The sequence below is a fragment of the Chlorocebus sabaeus genome, chromosome 25, assembly GCF_047675955.1.
Source record: "Chlorocebus sabaeus isolate Y175 chromosome 25, mChlSab1.0.hap1, whole genome shotgun sequence".
In the NCBI taxonomy this organism is placed as follows: Eukaryota; Metazoa; Chordata; class Mammalia; order Primates; family Cercopithecidae; genus Chlorocebus; species Chlorocebus sabaeus.
In genome coordinates, this window is record NC_132928.1 from 31868732 (window position 1) to 31886946 (window position 18215).

The 18215-nt window shown below is 35.1% G+C and overlaps 1 protein-coding gene and 1 pseudogene across 8 annotated transcripts in view; one reads left to right on the top strand and one right to left on the bottom strand.

Moving 5' to 3' along the window:
• DENND1B (DENN domain containing 1B) overlaps positions 1–18215 on the top strand; it is a 277082-nt gene that overhangs the window by 32246 nt on the left and 226621 nt on the right. The window lies entirely within an intron of this gene.
• LOC119619701 (large ribosomal subunit protein eL24-like) lies at positions 6612–10099 on the bottom strand (annotated as a pseudogene).

The window sequence follows — 18215 nt, forward strand, 5'->3', positions numbered from 1 at the left end:
TCTCTTTGGTGAATGGAAAGGATTCATCATTCTAGATGTGTGTAGGAATATTTCATGATTCATGGGAGGAGGTCAAAATATCAACATTAACAGAAGTTTGGAACAAATCGATTCCAACCTTCATGAATGACTTTGGAGGGGTTTAAGACTTCAGTGAAATAAGTAACGCAGATGTGGTGGGTATGTGTGAAGCTACCAACCTCTGCTAGCTTCAAATTTTTCTTCTGCAGCTTCCACATCTCTCTCAGCCTTCCCAGAATTGAAGAGAGGTAAGACCTTGCTCTGGATTAGGCTGTGAGTTAAAGCAATGTTGCAGACCACTAAAACTTTCTCCACCTCAGTAGGAGAGCTAGAATTAGAAGTAAATCCTGAATATGTGACCGAATTGCTGCTATCTTATGATAAAACTTTAATGTATGAGGAGTTGCTTCTATGGATGAGCAAAGAATGTGGTTTCTTAAGATGGACTCTGCTGGTGAAGATGCTCTGAACATTGTTGAGATAACAAACAAGGGTTTAGAATATTACATAAGCTTATATGATAAAGCAGGGAAGGGTTTTAGAGGATTGACTCCGATATTTTTTTCTGTGATGGGGTCTTGCTATGTTGCCCAGGCTGGCTTTGAACACCTGGGCTCAAGCAGTCCTACTGCCTCAGCCTCCCTAGTAGCTAGGACTTCAGGCCTGCACTACCGTAACCAGCTGAGATTGACTCTAGTTTTGAAAGATGTTCTACTGTGGATAAAATGCTATCAAACCACATCTTATGGTACAAAGAAATCTTTTGTGAAAGGAAGAATCAATTGATGTGGCAAAGTTAATTGTTGCTTTATTTTAAGAAATTCTGCAGCCACCCTAGCCTTCAGCAGCCACCATGCTGATCAGTTAGCACCCATCAACATTGAGGCAGACCCTCCACCAACAAAAAGATTACGACTTGCTGAAGGTTCAGAAGATTGTTAGCATTTTTAAAAGCAATAACGTAATTTTAAATTAGGGTTTGTACATTCTTAAAGACAATGCTATTGCACACTTAATAGACTGCAGTATAGTATGAACATAACTTTTATATGCACTAGGAAATCACAAAATTTGTGTGACTTGCTTTATTGTGATACTCATTTTATTGAGGTGATCTGGAACTGAACCTGCAATATCTTCAAAGTATATCTGTGTTTCTGTCTTCCAAGGCTATAAGGTAATGTGCTCTCTGCTTGGGATGGAGACTATTTTCTAAGGGTGTTTGCTTTATTCTTGTTAATATCATGTTAATAATTTAAAACTTTGTTAATAATTACTTCCCGTATTAAGCAGTCATCCTGGAAAAGATAGTCTGGAATAAAACCTAGTCATCTATCTCTGCTGTAAAGAAGTGAAGAGAAGTGAGAGACCCCTGGAATTGTCTCCTAACAGTGTGACCTTTCTGAGGCATCTCAGTTGAATTCCTCACATGTTCATGGTTTTACCTGCTTGTTCTGTCTCTTGGTACTATGTGACCACCAGAGTCTTCATTCAGCTATTCACTGCCAGGCATTGTCAGGAGTGTCACCCTGTACATGTGCAACCTGGTGTTTGGCCAAAGACTTAATATGACCCTTATATGGATTTCTGATGCTCCTTGTATTTGATATTTTCTTCCACAAAGTTTGCTTCACCTCCAAACTTTTTTCTCTTTTTCCGCTGCTCAGCAAGACTGTAGTTCTTTGTGGGCTGCAGTTCTGAAAGTGCCTTCAGACAGAAAGTCAGGGAGATTGTAGTGCTCATTTTGTGTAATTTATTTTTCCCAGAGACCACAGTCTTGCTTTTCCTATTGCTCAACTTTTAAAAATATTTGTTTCAAATATTTTATACAGTTTTACTTTATTTTACATTGTTTATGGTGGGCCAACTGGTTTGTGCCTGTTACTGCCTCATGACTAAAAGTGAAGTCTATCACTTTAATTTGCATTATTTATGAATATATAGTATTATGCCAGCTAGACTGCAAGATTGCTAATGTCAGAGATGTTATCTTTTCTTCTTTTTAAGATTCTTTAGAGTGTCATGTAAGTAGGTACTCAGTAAATGCGTTTTGTTCCACAAAACACACAGTAGAAATATGAAACTGAGATATAAAAATTCTGTCCCTTGATATTATTGTTATGGTAATGATGAGAATTAGGATGTTATATGACAGATTAGTTTGTGGTTATTTACCTCTAGGTAAATATATGCCTACAGTTGATAACATAAAACTTTCTATGAACTGAGTTTTTGAAAGAAAAATATTACTAGAGAAATTGGATTGCTATATTAGATGGTATCAACTAAGACTTGAAATAGTGCCATTGTATTATATTTAATATTTCTCCTTGTAATGTAAATTTGCGTACTATTTTACAGATTGAAAGGGATTTTACATATATTATTTTAAATTAATTTTGATTTTCTCAATAACTCTCTATGTTAAGTTCAATAGCTATCCTCTATCCTCATTTTATTGAGCAAATTAAAGCTCGTTGAAGTTCTTTCATACTTAAGGTTCCAAAGTTATAAAGTGGAAGAGCTGAGACTGCAAATTGAATCTCTAAATGAAGTTTAATGTTCTTTCTGCCTTTCTGCATACCATAGGTGTGGGTTGCCACCTTTATTTTAGTTTTCTTTTTTTTTTTCTTTTTGAGTGTATGTAGTTTATGCCCATTGTATTCATTCTGTGTATAGGATTATGAAGCTGAAATTTTAAATTCTTTACCTGGTGAAATTGTATAGATACCAATGTTGTAAGTTTTCTGCCTATTAAATATTTGAAACTACTTTTAAAAGTTTTTTTAAATAGTAAATCTTTAGTAATGGCATAAAAGGTATGTTTTTGTGTTACTTTATAATTATTTTAAATTGTCAATTTGATAATTAGGTTCAAACGATTGTGCAGAAATGTGTTAAAGATTGTGTATTGACATTCTCACCATTAGGCTTGTTCTGCTTTGCAGATTAATATTCTAACATTAGAATTTTAAAAGTGTATATTAATAGTTTAAAACTGCTTTAGTAATTACTCTATAAACATGCATAAATAAGGATGGCATCGTTGTAATCACTTTAAGCCCTTATTTGTGTAATATATCCTTGGTTGGCTTGAGTTGGAAGTGATGATCTTTGGAATATGCACATGAATTAATTGGTTACTCTGTCTTGGGGTATGTCAGAAGCACTACTACTTCAGTGAGAGGACTTTTGCAGGAGATGTTATTTTTTACCAGCCAGTGGTGTTTTATCTTGATTTGAAGGAAGCAAGCTTTATCAACACAGAGGATAATGATTTACTTGTCTTATCCTTTCTCTTTGTAGCCTAGAGAAATTCCAGAAAATAGAGTCCTTTTTTTTTTTTTTTTTTGTTAGGAAGAAAATGTAGTCTTCATATGAAAAGCTTTGTATGCTTTTCTTATCAAAATACAGAAAGATTTTTATCTTTTGATCCACTAAATTTACTTATCAACATAGGTATTAGCTTTGCTTTTCACTCCTTCCCTCAAAATTGTAGGACAGAAATTTGGAAGTCAGGAAAGCAAGTGAATGTGACAAATGCTTATTTATCTTGCAAAAGTGCTTTATAAGTATAGTCTTTTCTTCAGCTTGTCCTTCATACCATTGATAAACTGGACTTTAAGAGAACTTATTAATGAAGGTGGTAATTTAGTTCTGCCTGAACCAATAACTAGTTATATGATTTTGCATAAATCATTTTCCCTTTCTTGAATCAGGTTCCTTCAGGTAAACAAAAGCTATAGACTATCTGAAAGCCCTTGTAATTTAAACATTCTGTCATTTTAACTGTATTATTGTTTAGTTCTTCAACTATATTATCAACTCACTGAAGCAAGGATTTCATCTTCCTTTTGATAGTTCTCAAAATATATTGCACAGCATATTTGATATAATAATAGAAATTTGTCTACAACCTCAATTCTCAAACCTTGACTTTCTGAGACTCAGTCTTCCCCATATAGGGATCACCTGCTCATAATTCCTTTTTTACTCATCCTTCTGCCTTTGCAAATTATTCAAATAAAAGACTTGCCAGGGACCCACAGGGCTCCATATAACTGGCTCAAATCTCCCTTGTTTACATTTCTAACCTCATCCTTTCCCATTTTTCTCCCTTGCTCTCTTAACTGCAGCCACACTGGCTTCTTGCTATCCCCGGAACAACATCAAGCATGCTCCTTCAAGGGTTTGCATTTTTTGTTTACTTCTAATATACTTTTCCAAGATATCTGCACAAGTAATTTCTTTACCTTTTTCAAGTTTCTGCTCATTGTCAATGAGTCTCACTTTAACCAACTTAACAGAATTAAAATTGCACACTCCTTCCTTTTGTGCCCATAGTTAGGTTGTATGCCTGCCCAGCCCCAAATCAAACACAAGTTCAGGGTTGTAGTGATTGTCTTTGCTGATGCAAAATCATATTTGATAGTGCAAAATTTTCATAGGGTAACTGAAAGGAACTATTAAGAATATCTTAGCACATTACATATTCTAATTTAGAGGTAAAGATCTGATTTCTTAGAAATTGGTGGAAGCATTTTAAGACTCAATTATGTTTTATAAAGATGAAATCATTTGCTTATTTTCCATCTGTATATCTTCTTTGATGAAATGTCTGTTCAGCTCTTTCTCTTATATTTTCTTTATTGGGTTGGTTTCTTATTACTGAGTTTTGAAAGATTTTAATATATCCAGGATACAATGACTGTTGGATTTGCATTTTTTTCTGCCATCTGTATCTCGTCTTTTCATGCTTTTAACTAACATTGTCCTTCACAGAGAATGGTCCTTACTTTTGATCAGTTTATCAGTTTTGTTTTTATTTCCGTTTAGAGTTCCTTTTGATTCTTCTTTGACCATTAGGTTATTTAGAAGTATGTTAATTAAGTTACAAATATTTGGGGATTTTCCTGTGATGTTTCTGGTATATTTTGATAATATAATTCCAGAGAATATCATGGTATGACTCGAATCCTTTTAAGTCAATTAGGACTTGCTTTGTGGTGCAGTATATGATTTCTTCTCTTAAATGTCCCATATGCCCTTAAGGATTTGTTTGAGATTACAGTTAAGTTATTTGGAAACAGTTTGAACATTTGAGGCTTGCTTTTAAGCTTTGGTAGGTGAGACCAGAGTCATCTTCAGTCCAGTGCTGATTTTGTCCCACTGCTAAGGTATTACCCCTCTGAGTACTGTACAGGATACTCTGTTGATCATGAGGGTTTCCCCCTCTGGGTGGTGTGAATGTCAGCTGATTCTGGGATTTCCCCCCATTTCTTTTGGATGATTCTTTCCTCAGTGTCTGGTAGTTTCCTTATATGTGTGCACTGATCATCAGCACTAAAGTCTTGGGTGGGTTGGTGGTGAACCTTCTGCAGCTCTCCAGAGCTATATTCCTGTGCAGCTTCTTCTCCTGTTCTCTTTGTGGAGTCTAGATGCTTTGGCCTTCCAACCTCATCTCAGAGAGACCACTGGACTCTGCCTGGGTTTCTCCCACCTTGTGCCACATCCTGGAAACTCCAGATGGTAAGACTAATTGTCAGGTTTACCTGGTTTGTTTTATCTCTGTCAGGGATCACTTTCTTGCATTTACTAATGTCTGAAATTTGTTTAATGTATTTTTTTTAGATTTTTAGTTGGTAAAGAGGGAGACAGCAACTACAGTTTGTACTTTCTGTTGGCTGGAGGCAGATGTCCTGTTTATGGATGTAAAAGTGTTGCTTTAACATTCTGTATCCATGGTTAAAAGAAAAGCTATGGTGACTAAGTACATGGGTAAATAATTTTTGGGAATATAGTTACCGTGGAAGTTCTGAGGATCTTCTGTCATCTTTCTGCCAAAAAGTGATTCTGCATCAGCATCTTCCATGTTATGTTTCACAGTTCATAACCCAAGTCTTCTATGAGAAAGAAACTGGCCCAGATTAGGTCATATGTTTGACTTATCAACTCTGGCCTGAGGTCACATACACCAATTATGGATGCAACTACTGAAAACCCACCCTGGATATAGGATGTAGCTCCTAGAAAAGAGGGAATTGTTGTAACCTGACTGTCATTCTCTATGTGGATTTAATGTTAATATTTTTTGGCTTTGAAAGGAAAATACTTCTGTGTCTAAATGAGAAAAATAGCACCATAAATTCAAACTTCAGCATTGTTTCAAAATAATTTGTCATGAAAGCTTCTTTTCCAATTATAATATTAGATACTCCCCATTTGTTCTGTTATACAACAGAAGGTTCTCATGCATGCTAATTCATACTGGATCAGTGATAGCAAGGAGAAGAAATGTAATAAACAGGTGTCAGAGAAATCTGTGTAAATACAGTTGAAGGGGAAAGTAAATAGGGACATTAAATTGTCGGAAATTAGAAGGTAATCAAAATCTGCTGGAAGAAAATGAGCTGGGTTATCTGCTTTTGAGGTAAGATATCTATGTTACCCTTTCCTTTCTAAAGCAATTTCAGCAGAATCTGGAAATTTTGTCTTAGAACTAAGTAATGCTTTATTTCCTCAAGGTGATTGGAAAACACGATTCTACCGGACTAAAGGCAGATGTGTAACTCAACAGGAAGACATTGCTTTACTTGTTTTACTTTTTTGAAGCAGAATTCTAAGTATTTATTTTTAAATTCACCAATTTTTGCATAATTAGAATCTTGAGGCTTCCCTACCTGTAGTAAATTAGATCCTGGATACCTATGTGAATATTTTTCTTGTCTAGCTAAGAAAAGGCCTAAAAATGAATAAGGATCATTGCTGCATTCTCACCGTAATGATTAAGTAGGAGAACTTCCTATAACACTTGGTAGATAGAGGCAAACAAGTCTAATAGAGTACAAAAATCTTGTTTTCAGGGGCCTGCAGAGTTTTGTCATACCTCCAAGATGGAATGTTTAATGTTGCTAGATGGATATCCACAAGTGTTTAGAAAGAACTGCTATTCAGTATTTGTCAGTGTGTGTTTTAGAACTATAGATGATTTATTGAGAAGTCAGGTTCCTGGGACATACTTTGATTATTTTAAGGATGGAGGTGGGAGTATAATCTACATTTTGGAAAAAGTTTCCCGGGTGATTGTTATGCATCTGAAAGTTTGAAGCCATTGTTTAAAGGAATAGGGCTATGGTGGTGCTTAGATCCAGCCACTTTGACATGGGGCAGATGACTTTCCCACTACTCTGTTGGAGATGTTGCTGTCAGGATTATTGGTATGCTGCCTTATAGCTGATTGTAGGAAAGGAGCAGTGTCTCTGATATGCCCTTTGTGTGCAATTGGAATAACTGTGATAGAGTTAGGAATGGATGAAGACTTATCAAAAGATGAAGGATGATTTAGACTCAGAATAGGCCTTTTTATGTGCAATTAGGCAGTCTTCAGTGATTTTCAAGAGACATAACAACAGACTTTTGATGTCTTGCATAAATGCTAGTATTGAGAAATCTCATTTATGAAGTAGTCTCAAAGAGACATTCAAAAGAATAGATGTTTGGGTGTGTACTCAGCAGTCACAAATAAAGAGGAAGCTGTTTTCAGAATGAGCAGTACAACAAAAATATGGATAACAGTCTAAGAGAAAGGCAAGCAAAACCAGTAGAGTCTTGGAGCTAAGGAATAGCCATTCCAGTACAACAGGAATGCAGTATGGGCATTTGTAAAGAAAGGTTACAGTAACACATTTATCACAGGTTATTTCAGGGATGATTTTTATGACATACAAAGAATTATTATTTTATTTTAAAACATAAGAGACTGCGCATGGTGGCTCACACCTCTAATCCTAGTGCTTTGTGAGGCCAAGGTGTGAGGATTGCTTCAGGCCAGGAGTTCAAGACCAGTTTGGACAACACAGTGAGACCCGGTCTGTACAAATTATTATTTTCTTTAATTAGCTCGGTGTGGTGGCACACGCCTGTAGTCTTAGCTATTTGGGAGGCTGAGGCAGCCTCAACTGAGGCTGCAGTGTGCTATGATTGTGCCCATGCCTCTGTACTCCAACCTGGGCAAGAGAGCAAGATCCTGTCTCGATTGATAGACAGACAGACAGAAGAAAGAAATAATTGGGCAAACCGTTTAATCTTAAGTCTCAAAGTGAGTAGATCTTATGTTCTCTCTGACTCAAAATTTTTGCTATTCAAATTCAATAAAAGTTGCAATCTGCAGCTTAAAATTGAGCTTGAAATCAAAAGAGTGGGTTGTTTGCAGTATTCCAGCCCATATTTTCTTTTTTTTAAAAAAGTCCAATATTTATTTAAAAATCTAATCTGCCAGCTTAGCGTTTTCCACCAACTTGGGATCTGAAACTTTCACAGTCTTCACAATCATTTGCTTAGGTGCTGCCTTTGTAGGTACCTTAGCAGCAGCCATTGCAGTCTTTTTAGGTACTTGCTTAGCTTTTTTTTTGCTTCCTTAGCAGCCCTGATACCTTGTTCTCATTGAGCCTTTCTAACTTCAGGTTCTGATTCCTCTTGTGCATTATATCAGCAAGAGATGCACCAGTAATGGCCCCCTGCAATTTGACTGCTCGGCGGGTCCTTTCCTTTTGAATTTCTTCCAACTGTCCCTTTTTGTGCTTCCTTCTGTAGAGGACAGTACAGTTTATCTGCCGAGGATTCCCCTTGGAAAAGAACGCTGATTCGCATTTTACATTAAGAAACTGGAAAACCTTCCTGTTGGTCCTGGCATAGCGCCTCCCATGTCCGGGGTAGACCTTGTACTGGCTGAAACCTCATGGCTCGACCTTCGTGGCGGCAGCTCCACGGGAGGAGAAAAGATGGCCCCAACCTGTATTTTTGAATAATACCCTTTAAAATTCATAAAAGTCTAAGAACGCTTTGTAAATGGAATGTTTCATAGTTCACACTAAAGTGAACATAAACTGTTAAGCAAAACTTTAGATCACTTCTTCTAACAAAGGAAATGTACCCAAGAATCCATGAGAAGTAGCTTCAGAGTATTTTTTTTTTTTAAACGGTGGATACTCCGAGGTCTTGTGCTTTTAAATTTTATTTAGTTTAATTGCCAGAAGCCACGGTGGAACCGCGTAGTATTCTGAGGAAATAACCACTTGAAGCAGAGGTATTTTGCAGAACATAGAGTGGAATAAAGCCATTCTGCCTCCAGTGTTTGGGTGGATGTATTTGGTACTGTAATCATTTTACTGATTGCATAATTCATTGATATAAAAGATACTAAATGGTAGCCATGTTGGACCCATTCAATATTGGTTTTTGTACCATTCTGTTAACTTTTGTATTATTCATATATAATATAGATTTAACCAAATCTATTTTTTTATAATTGTGTATTATTGTTTTATGAAATGTCCTTTTAAATTTTGTTAAATTTTTATCCGTTTTTTCTACAGAAGGAGGAATGAAATATTTAACATTTTCTGTCAGTTCTCACTTATTCAGTGTGTTCCAGAGTCTTCAATTTAAATGTTTTTGTTTGCCAGGCTTAGATTTTCATGTGTCTATTAAAAGAGTAGGAACATACTCCTCCATGCCATACATCTGCTATGTATAGCATTGATTTTTTCCGCCGTAAGAATAAATGTATTACTTTTGTTAAGTTTATTGTAGGTTAAAAAAAAGCATGTTTATGTTTCTCCTAAAATTTGGGAAATCAATTTATATTACTGTGTAGAGTACGTAACAAATGATGTATTCTTTAATTCTGAATCTTGTATACAGCAGTTACACCCTTGTCTTTCATTAATTGATGTCCATTTGTAGGTTTTTGAATTATTATTCTGCAAAGTTTATTTTTTAAATTACTAATGTAATGTATTGCAGTCAATTTTGAAAGAAGGGAAAAGATTTTTCTGTTTATAGCAATAACACAAAACATCTATTTTTGTGCATTCCTTTTTAGATTTCAATATGAGCTTATTAAATGTGGTTGCAATCATATATAGTTTTCACTTAATAATTTTCAGTATTGGTTGTTGCTATTGGTTTATATTACAAAATGACATTTCATAAACTGCAACAGTCCCTAAAGCCCCTCATAAATAGTCATTAACTCACCCATAACAGTATACTTGAGAGAATCATCTTTTACTGCCATCGTACGACCGAATTTAAATTTATCTCATGTGTTTAACTTTTTACAGGTTAAAAAATTTACAAATAGTTTTTGTAAGAATGGTTTGGTTTATATACTCTATTTTCATTTCTAAGTTTTAATCAATTATCTACTTTTTAGTTTACTGTTTTTCTTTCGTTCAATATTTTAAAACTTATTCAGGAATATGAAAAGATGTGACAGTTTTATTTTGGCTTTTGCATTTTGATTGAGTCCTTCAGTGACAAATACAGTAGTGGAATTTCTAATGATAAATATTTAATGTAAACACTGCAAATAAAATATAATTTTTTGAATGTATCTTTTAGTTGCACAGATTTTTAAATGCAAGAGATTAGAATGTCATAAATAAGCCTGTGCATTATTTTAAGAGCACGTATAGAGGAAGGGGTTGTATGTTGGTAAAATACATTTACTGACCCATGTGTGAATTGGTGACCAGGATTGTTAAAGCATTGAGTTCTGAAAGTTTTTCTCTTATCTTTATGTTCAACAATAGAAAGTTTTACCGTATGGTCAAATAACATCTTCATCAGGTTCTCAACAGGATACCTTAGTTAATTTTCAGCTGAGTGCTTGACAGGATTTTCTCTTTGGCTAGCTGGTTGGATGAGAGTCTAGACGCTGAGAGGCCAGGCTTTCGTGGGGCCTCACAATATCATTATTGTGCATGTTGAGTAGGAGCAGCTTCCTCTGATGTAGGGGCTCCATGCACAAACAACGAAGACAAAGACAGAGCTTTTGTTCTCGAAGAGAAGAGCTAATCCGACTGCTCCACACTGTGAAAAACCTTTTATGAGAGAGGAAAAAAAACTTTCCTGGAAGGTGAAGGGTTAGCAGTTTAACCTCTGACCGTAAAATAAGCTGGTAAGGGGGAAAAAGTATTGGGTAAGGTAGAAGAATAACAGGAGAAAACATTCATCGAGGTCTGTATGCTGTGTTTATAAAAATGGGTTAAGCAAATAACTGTCAGGGGTGGATACCTGAGTTCTAATAATACATGCATATTTCTAAATTTTTTTTGCTTATTCTTAAACATAGGTGTTTAAACTTCTTAATTTGGAGGTTGTATATTGCAGACCACACCATAAATGCAGGAAACAGTAGATGTCCAGTATTTACTCTTTTTCCTAAGAAGCTCCATTATAGACTTCTTCAAGTTTTCAATATTTATTTTCTTGTTGTATGAGTACCAAATCTTGATTCTTTTTCTTCATTGTTTTTTCCCCCAATTTCCTTATTTAATATGATCACCTATGTCTGTAGAAATAAAGAAGCAGGACACTGCATATCTGCGGTACATAATTAAGACAGTCTCCAATTTGGTATTTGACATTTTGGTACCTATTCTGTTGATATATAGGTCTGGTGGGCAGTGTTATTATACAACTCCTTGGAGAAGATGGTTGCAATCTTAGTGTACAAAGAATCCAGAGACTTCTGTCTAATCTTATATTGGCATTATCAGCACCAGGAATGTAGTTACAGTCCATTTAGAGGTGATGGAAGTTAAGTTGCTAGTAACTGTGTCATCTGTCTGCCTTTATCTACCAACCTTGACTAATTGCTTCTCCTTCTCTTGTCAGTCACATACCAATCTTGAGCAATAATTAATAATTAATTAAGGTTTTATGCACTTGGGCTTCTTACTTTGATGTATTAAGGTATGTAACTTATTCCTAAGAATAACTATACATATGGGGAAGCAGCAGCTTATATTGTGTTATTTGAGTCATATTCTAAGGATCAGTCTGCCATGGTGTCTTTTAACTAACTTAATGTTTCTTCTGTTATTCTGATCCCTTTGGTAACAATACACATTTCTTCCTGTAGTTACCCAGTTTCACTTTTCCCATGACAGAAAATGAGAAAAGGAGATAGAGAAAGCGAGAGAGAGGAGAGATTGTGCTGGCGATTGAGTGATAAGGAGGTAAGGGCAAAGAGATAAGTATAGAAAGTAGAAGCTGAGAGTGAGTTGAAGGAAAGAAAAACACGTGAAACACATAGGTGGGCCAGTTAGGAATGGCTGGTGAGCTGTTGTGCAGCGCTCTTAAGTTTTGAACTAATAATTAGTTGACGATAAATATAAACATTTCATAAGGAATTACTCTTTAAGACAGAAGTATAGAGGATGGCATTACAAAACAAGTGACCAGACTTGGGAAGGTCCAGGGTGAGGGGAGGTAAATTTATATGAAGAGAAAGAAAGAGTAAGTAATAACCGACCATTTTGCTTAATGCATTATCTCTATTCACTATGGTCAGATTTCTGCATCAGTATCTCAGTATCTCAGCATTTTTTCCATCTTGCCTTACAACAATGAATATAGTGATAGTGAATGAATATAATGATATAGTGATTATACATATATATATACACACACACACACACATATATAATCTCCACTCATCAACATCTCTCAAGATGGGTACTGCTATTATCACTACTTTACATTGGAGAAAAGTGAGGCAGAGAGTGCTGTGTAGCTTGAGAAAGATCAGGTATAGCAAGCTTGTCCAACCTATGGCCTGCAGGCTGCATGTGGCCAGGACAGCTTTGAATGTGGCCAAAAAATTCATAAACTTTCTTAAAGTATTTTCAAAGTTTTTCCTTTTTTTTGTTTCTTTGTGCTCATCAGCTATTATTAGTGTATTTTATGTGGGGCCCAAGATGATTCTCCTTCTTCCAGTATGGCACCAGGGAAGCCAAAAGATTGGATACCTGGTGTGTAATGAGTGAATGACAATGCATGGCAGGTCTATATGAAGTTTGACTTCAGTATCAGCCACGTAACTACCATGCCGTGAATTCTTTAAGAATTCACCGAAGATATAATTATATACTACTGAAAGTTTTAAACTTCAAATGATAATCCCCCAACTGTTGTGTTGTTTTACTTCCTTACTACCTTTTGTAGGACAACCTAAATGGGAATTAATTGCTCACTTTCCTAGAGGATAGACTAGTATTAGAATATACAACAAATATAAGCGTATTTTTGGTCTGAGGTCGTGAATTTCAAATTTATTCTTTTTCTTTCAGTTTGTCTTCCTGCTAGTTTCTCAGCCAATAATTATTTTTCTAAATGTGTGATTCTGTTTGTTGTTCCAAAGGACATAATTCTTCTCTTTATGAGTTCTTTGCTAATCTGTTTTAATCCTTTTGGCTGTCTCATTTTCTCATTGTTTCTTACAAGTTGTGATGTAAATGCTCTCAAGAAGTTACCAGAATAAAGTAGTGTCTGCTATTCCTCGAAACTTTCTAGTGGCCAGTATCCTCCCAGATTTCAGTTGTCCTTTATGTTGAATCATGAGGTTGTCATATGGTAATATCAACATTATGGGCTCTAGTAAGCTAATTTTAAAAGTGATCAACCCTATTCTGAGATTGTATTTTCTTTTGATAGTGTGCCTATAAAATTCAGACATCTCAAAAATGTCAAATAATATACATATGTAATGTATATATGTACCAATTCTGATTAAACAACTTATATCGAACTTATTTTTTAAAATGTTCTTAAGTTCAAGGAAACAGGTTTAATAATGTCAATGTTCATTTTCTTTTAAAATGTTAACCTTAGAATCTGCAAAATTAAGATTAACTTTCCTGCATTTAGTGTGGCACATTTGAAAAAAATTAGATAAACAAAAACTATTTTCAGTCTAAAAGCCACCATAACAGATTAAAAAATTCAAGTAGCCCTTTACTTTAAACATGTGATTAACCTTAAAGAATTTTTTCTTTTCTAATTTAAGTTCCCATGTCATAATACAGAGATAAAAAATAATGGCCCCCGACACACCTTACTTGGCTTATGTTGTATTCATGAAATGTTTAATTATTTTTCCCAACTTAAAAATTAAGTGATTGTTTTTCATAAATATTCTGGATTTTCTTGAAAAATTGAAAGTATCTGTCAACACTGGACCCACATTCCACATGGCTGGAGCTGAATAATGGTTGCTCTTTTGAGAAGGGGAATGGGATCTATTTTTTTACTACATGTCCTTTTATAGTCTATCTTCTATAGGCTCATTCCACTCATTTATATTACCTATATATCTTAAAGGCATTTAACCTTGAAATCTCCCCTTTGTCTTTTCTACCTGTAAAAGGGAATATATTTGTGTAATAAATAAATAATTATACCTTGACTTTTTCTCAGGTTTTAAAGAAAATCTTAATTAGAAAACAAGTTTTATACCATATATAAAAACATTATTTTACTCTGTTTTTAAAATTCTTTGTGCTATACCTTTGGTTCTCAAAGTGTAGTCTGGCGGCCTGTGGCAGTTCTCTGGAGTACTTAAGGAGTTCTGTGAGGTCAGAACTTTTTTCATAGTAGTGAGATGTTGTTAGCCTTTTTCGCTCCCATTTCTCACAAGTATATGGTAGACTTTTGCATAGGCTTCAGGACATGATGAAGTTATAACTGTGATGACTAATGAACTGTGTACTTGGAGATTTTTGTGCTTTACTAATTTTTAAGTTTTGATTTTTAATACATAAATGTCATTTACTGTAACTCACCTAAACAAAAGTTCTTTGATGACCTCAGTGATATTTAAGAGAATAAATCAGTCCCGAGACCAAAAAGCTTGAGAGGTACTGTGCTGTACATTATGGGGTCTAACTAAAAACACATCAGCGGCCAGTGACCAAGAGTAATTTGTATAATTACTATTTATTCTACTAGATTACTGTTTGCCTATTTCTTTCTCAAAGTATGGGGCTTTCTTAATTAGTAATGGCTTTACTCTGCTGATTTGCTTGTTATCTTTAGTGAAAATATGTAGTGAAAATAAGGACAGATCACTTCACTCTCTTTAGTGTTAACAATTCCTTGATTTATTATATTACCTTTAAATCAAAATTGATCAGGTTTATCTTAGAGTAAGCTAGTTACTTCTTAAAATAAGCATATTAAAATAAGCAAATTAAGTTTATGACATTTACTGTGAAAAATTGATATCATGGGGAATAATTTTATTTGCACCATTTTATATATATATATATTTCCATTGAATGGAAGGATTGGAAAATATACTCAATAAAAAACTGAAAACTACCTTTATAAAGTGTACATTAAAATTTGAAACATGATGCCTGCTTTCAGGAGCTTTGTTTAAATGAGGAGACACAAATAAGATGGTTAAGTAGCGATGGTTATTGCCTGGAAGTGGGACAGTCTGTGTGGTTGTGTTTTGGGAAGGTCTCATAGCATAGGTCAGGAATAATGCATAGATTTTAGAGAGAGAAAAGTGAACATAGGATTTCAGAAGAGGGTGCAGCATGTGTTGGAGTGTAAGTAAATCCTTGGAATTGGGAATAAATTTTATTTATGTGAAAGGACACTGGGATTGAGTAGAAAACTTGCATTGGAGTTGGTGGAAAATACATTTAGATAGGTAGGATGGAATTGGGTAGGAAGTGCAGAATTTTGCAACACTAGTTTTAGTATATGGAGTTATGTTAAAATTTGAAAGTTCTATAAGAGTCATTAAATATTAACACAGTTTGATGAGTTGGGTTTTGTTAAGCAGTAGTAAGCCACTGAATATTTTTCTGTGAAGGGAGGAATAATAAAAACTCTTAAGTTTTAGTGGCAGTGAGTTGAGAAGAGCTGAGTGGCAAGAAGAATAATTAGGCAATAATAATTTAGAGTAAGATGAATATGGAAGAGGAGTAATGAATGACAGCTACATTTCGAAGAAATAACTAACATGGTTAGGCAGCTGATTAGACGTAGAGGACGAAGAAGGCATGTGAAGGCTGATTCTGAAACTTTTAGCATTGGTGTCTGGGTTCCATAGGTAGAGTTAGAGGGATATGATTCAGTGTTGGACATTAGTCAAGGGGATAGTGTAATGAAGTCATTGGGAAAACTGAATTTGAGATACAGAATTTTTGCTTCATTTATGCTTATGAATATCTATAAAAACACTTAGTTTTAGATATCACATTATATATTATGTTCTTGTTTTTAGTCCAGTTTAAAACAGTATATGAAACTTGAAAAATGGCAGAAGGTTTTTAAAAGGCTTGAGAAAATTTCTTTACAGAAAGATTTGTGGCAGTAGTTTTCAAACAGAACAGCACATAAGAATCACCTGGGGAGTTTTTAAACAATTGTAGATGTGTCTAGAATGGTAGTGGGTGGGGTGAAGGTCACTTTTTAAAAATTTAAATGATCTTAGGTAATCTAATCAACAGAAAGAGTTGAGAACCACTGTGTAAATATAGAGGAAATTATTTGTGAACAATGGGAAATAGAATTTCAGTAAAAGTTTTTAAATTTGTTTTAAATTATATGTAGGAGTGATCCATTTTTTTTTTTTTCCACAGCTCTTCAACAAGAGAGTAAAGGGTTAAATTATCTTCTGAGAGATTTAGTTGGACATTGGGAAGAACTTTCAACCATTAGTTTGACACTTTAGGAGGGAAGCTGGGAGATTTGGAGCAGTCCCTGTATACATGTAGAGTATCAAAGGATGTGCCTTTTTTTTAGTGGAACATAAGGGAGCCTGCGATGTAGGGAGAGGAAACAAGGTCTCTTGTGACCCTTCTTACCTCTGATCCATGATATATGGCAATTTTGTGTAATCTCATGTGACAGATTATCCTTGTGAACTTGTGTTTGCTCTTGAATTCTACTTAGAAGTGGAATCCAGCCCAATTGGCCTCAAAATCAGATCACTGTTTTCTATTTGAAATACATGGCAAAGTATTTTTTTATTATACTTTATGTTCTAGGGTACATGTGCCCAACATGCAGGTTTGTTACATATGTATACATGTGCCATGTTGGTGTGCTACACCTATTAACTCGTCATTTACATTAGGTATATCTCCTAATGCTATCCCTCCCCTCTCCCCCCACCCCACAACAGGCCCTCGTGTGTGATGTTCCCCTTCCTGTGTCCAAGTGATCTCATTGTTCAATTCCCACCTATGAGTGAGAACATGTGGTGTTTGGTTTTCTGTTCTTATGATAAGTTTGCTGAGAATCATGGTTTCCAGCTACATCCATGTCCCTACAAAGGACACAAACTCATCTTTTTTTATGGCTGCATAGTATTCCATGGTGTATATGTGCCACATTTTCTTAATCCAGTCTGTCATTGATGGACATTTGGGTTGGTTCCAAGTCTTTGCTATTGTGAATAGTGCCGCAATAAAAAGTCTTTATAGCAGCAAGATTTATAATCCTTTGGGTATATACTCAGTAATGGGATGGCTGGGTCAAATGGTAATTCTAGTTCTAGATCCTTGAGGAATCATCACAGTGTCTTCCACAATGGTTGAACTAGTTTACAGTCCCACCAACAGTTGTAAAAGTGTTCCTATTTCTCCACATCCTCTCTAGCACCTGTTGTTTCCTGACTTTTTAATGATTCCCATTCTAACTGGTGTGAGATGGTCTCTCATTGTGGTTTTGATTTGCATTTCTCTGATGGCTAGTGATGATGAGCCTTTTTTCATGTGTCTGTTGGCTGTATGAATGTCTTCTTTTGAGAAGTGTCTGTTCATATCCTTTGCCCACTTTTTGATGAGGTTGTTTGTTTTTTTCTTGTAAATTTGTTTAAGTTCTTTGTAGGTTCTGGATATTAGCCCTTTGTCAGATGAGTAGATTGCAAAAATTTTCTCCCATTCTGTAGGTTGCCTGTTCACTCTGATGGTAGTTTCTTTTGCTGTGCAGAAGCTCTTTAGTTTAATTAGATCCCATTTGTCAATTTTGGCTTTTGTTGCCATTGCTTTTGATGTTTTAGACATGAAGTCCTTGTCCATGCCCATTTCCTGAATGGTATTGCCTAAGTTTTCTTCTAGGGTTTTTGTGGTTTTAGGTCTAACATTTAAGTCTCTAATCCATCTTGAATTAAGTTTTGTATAAGAAGTAAGGAAGGGATCCAGTTTTAGCTTTCTACTTACGACTAGCCAGTTTTCCCAGCACCGTTTATTAAATAGGGAATCCTTTCCCCATTTCTTGTTTTTGTCAGGATTGTCAAACATCAGATGGTTGTAGATGTGTGATACTATTTCTGAGGGCTCTGTTCTGTTCCATTGATCTATATCTCTGTTTTGGTACCAGTACCA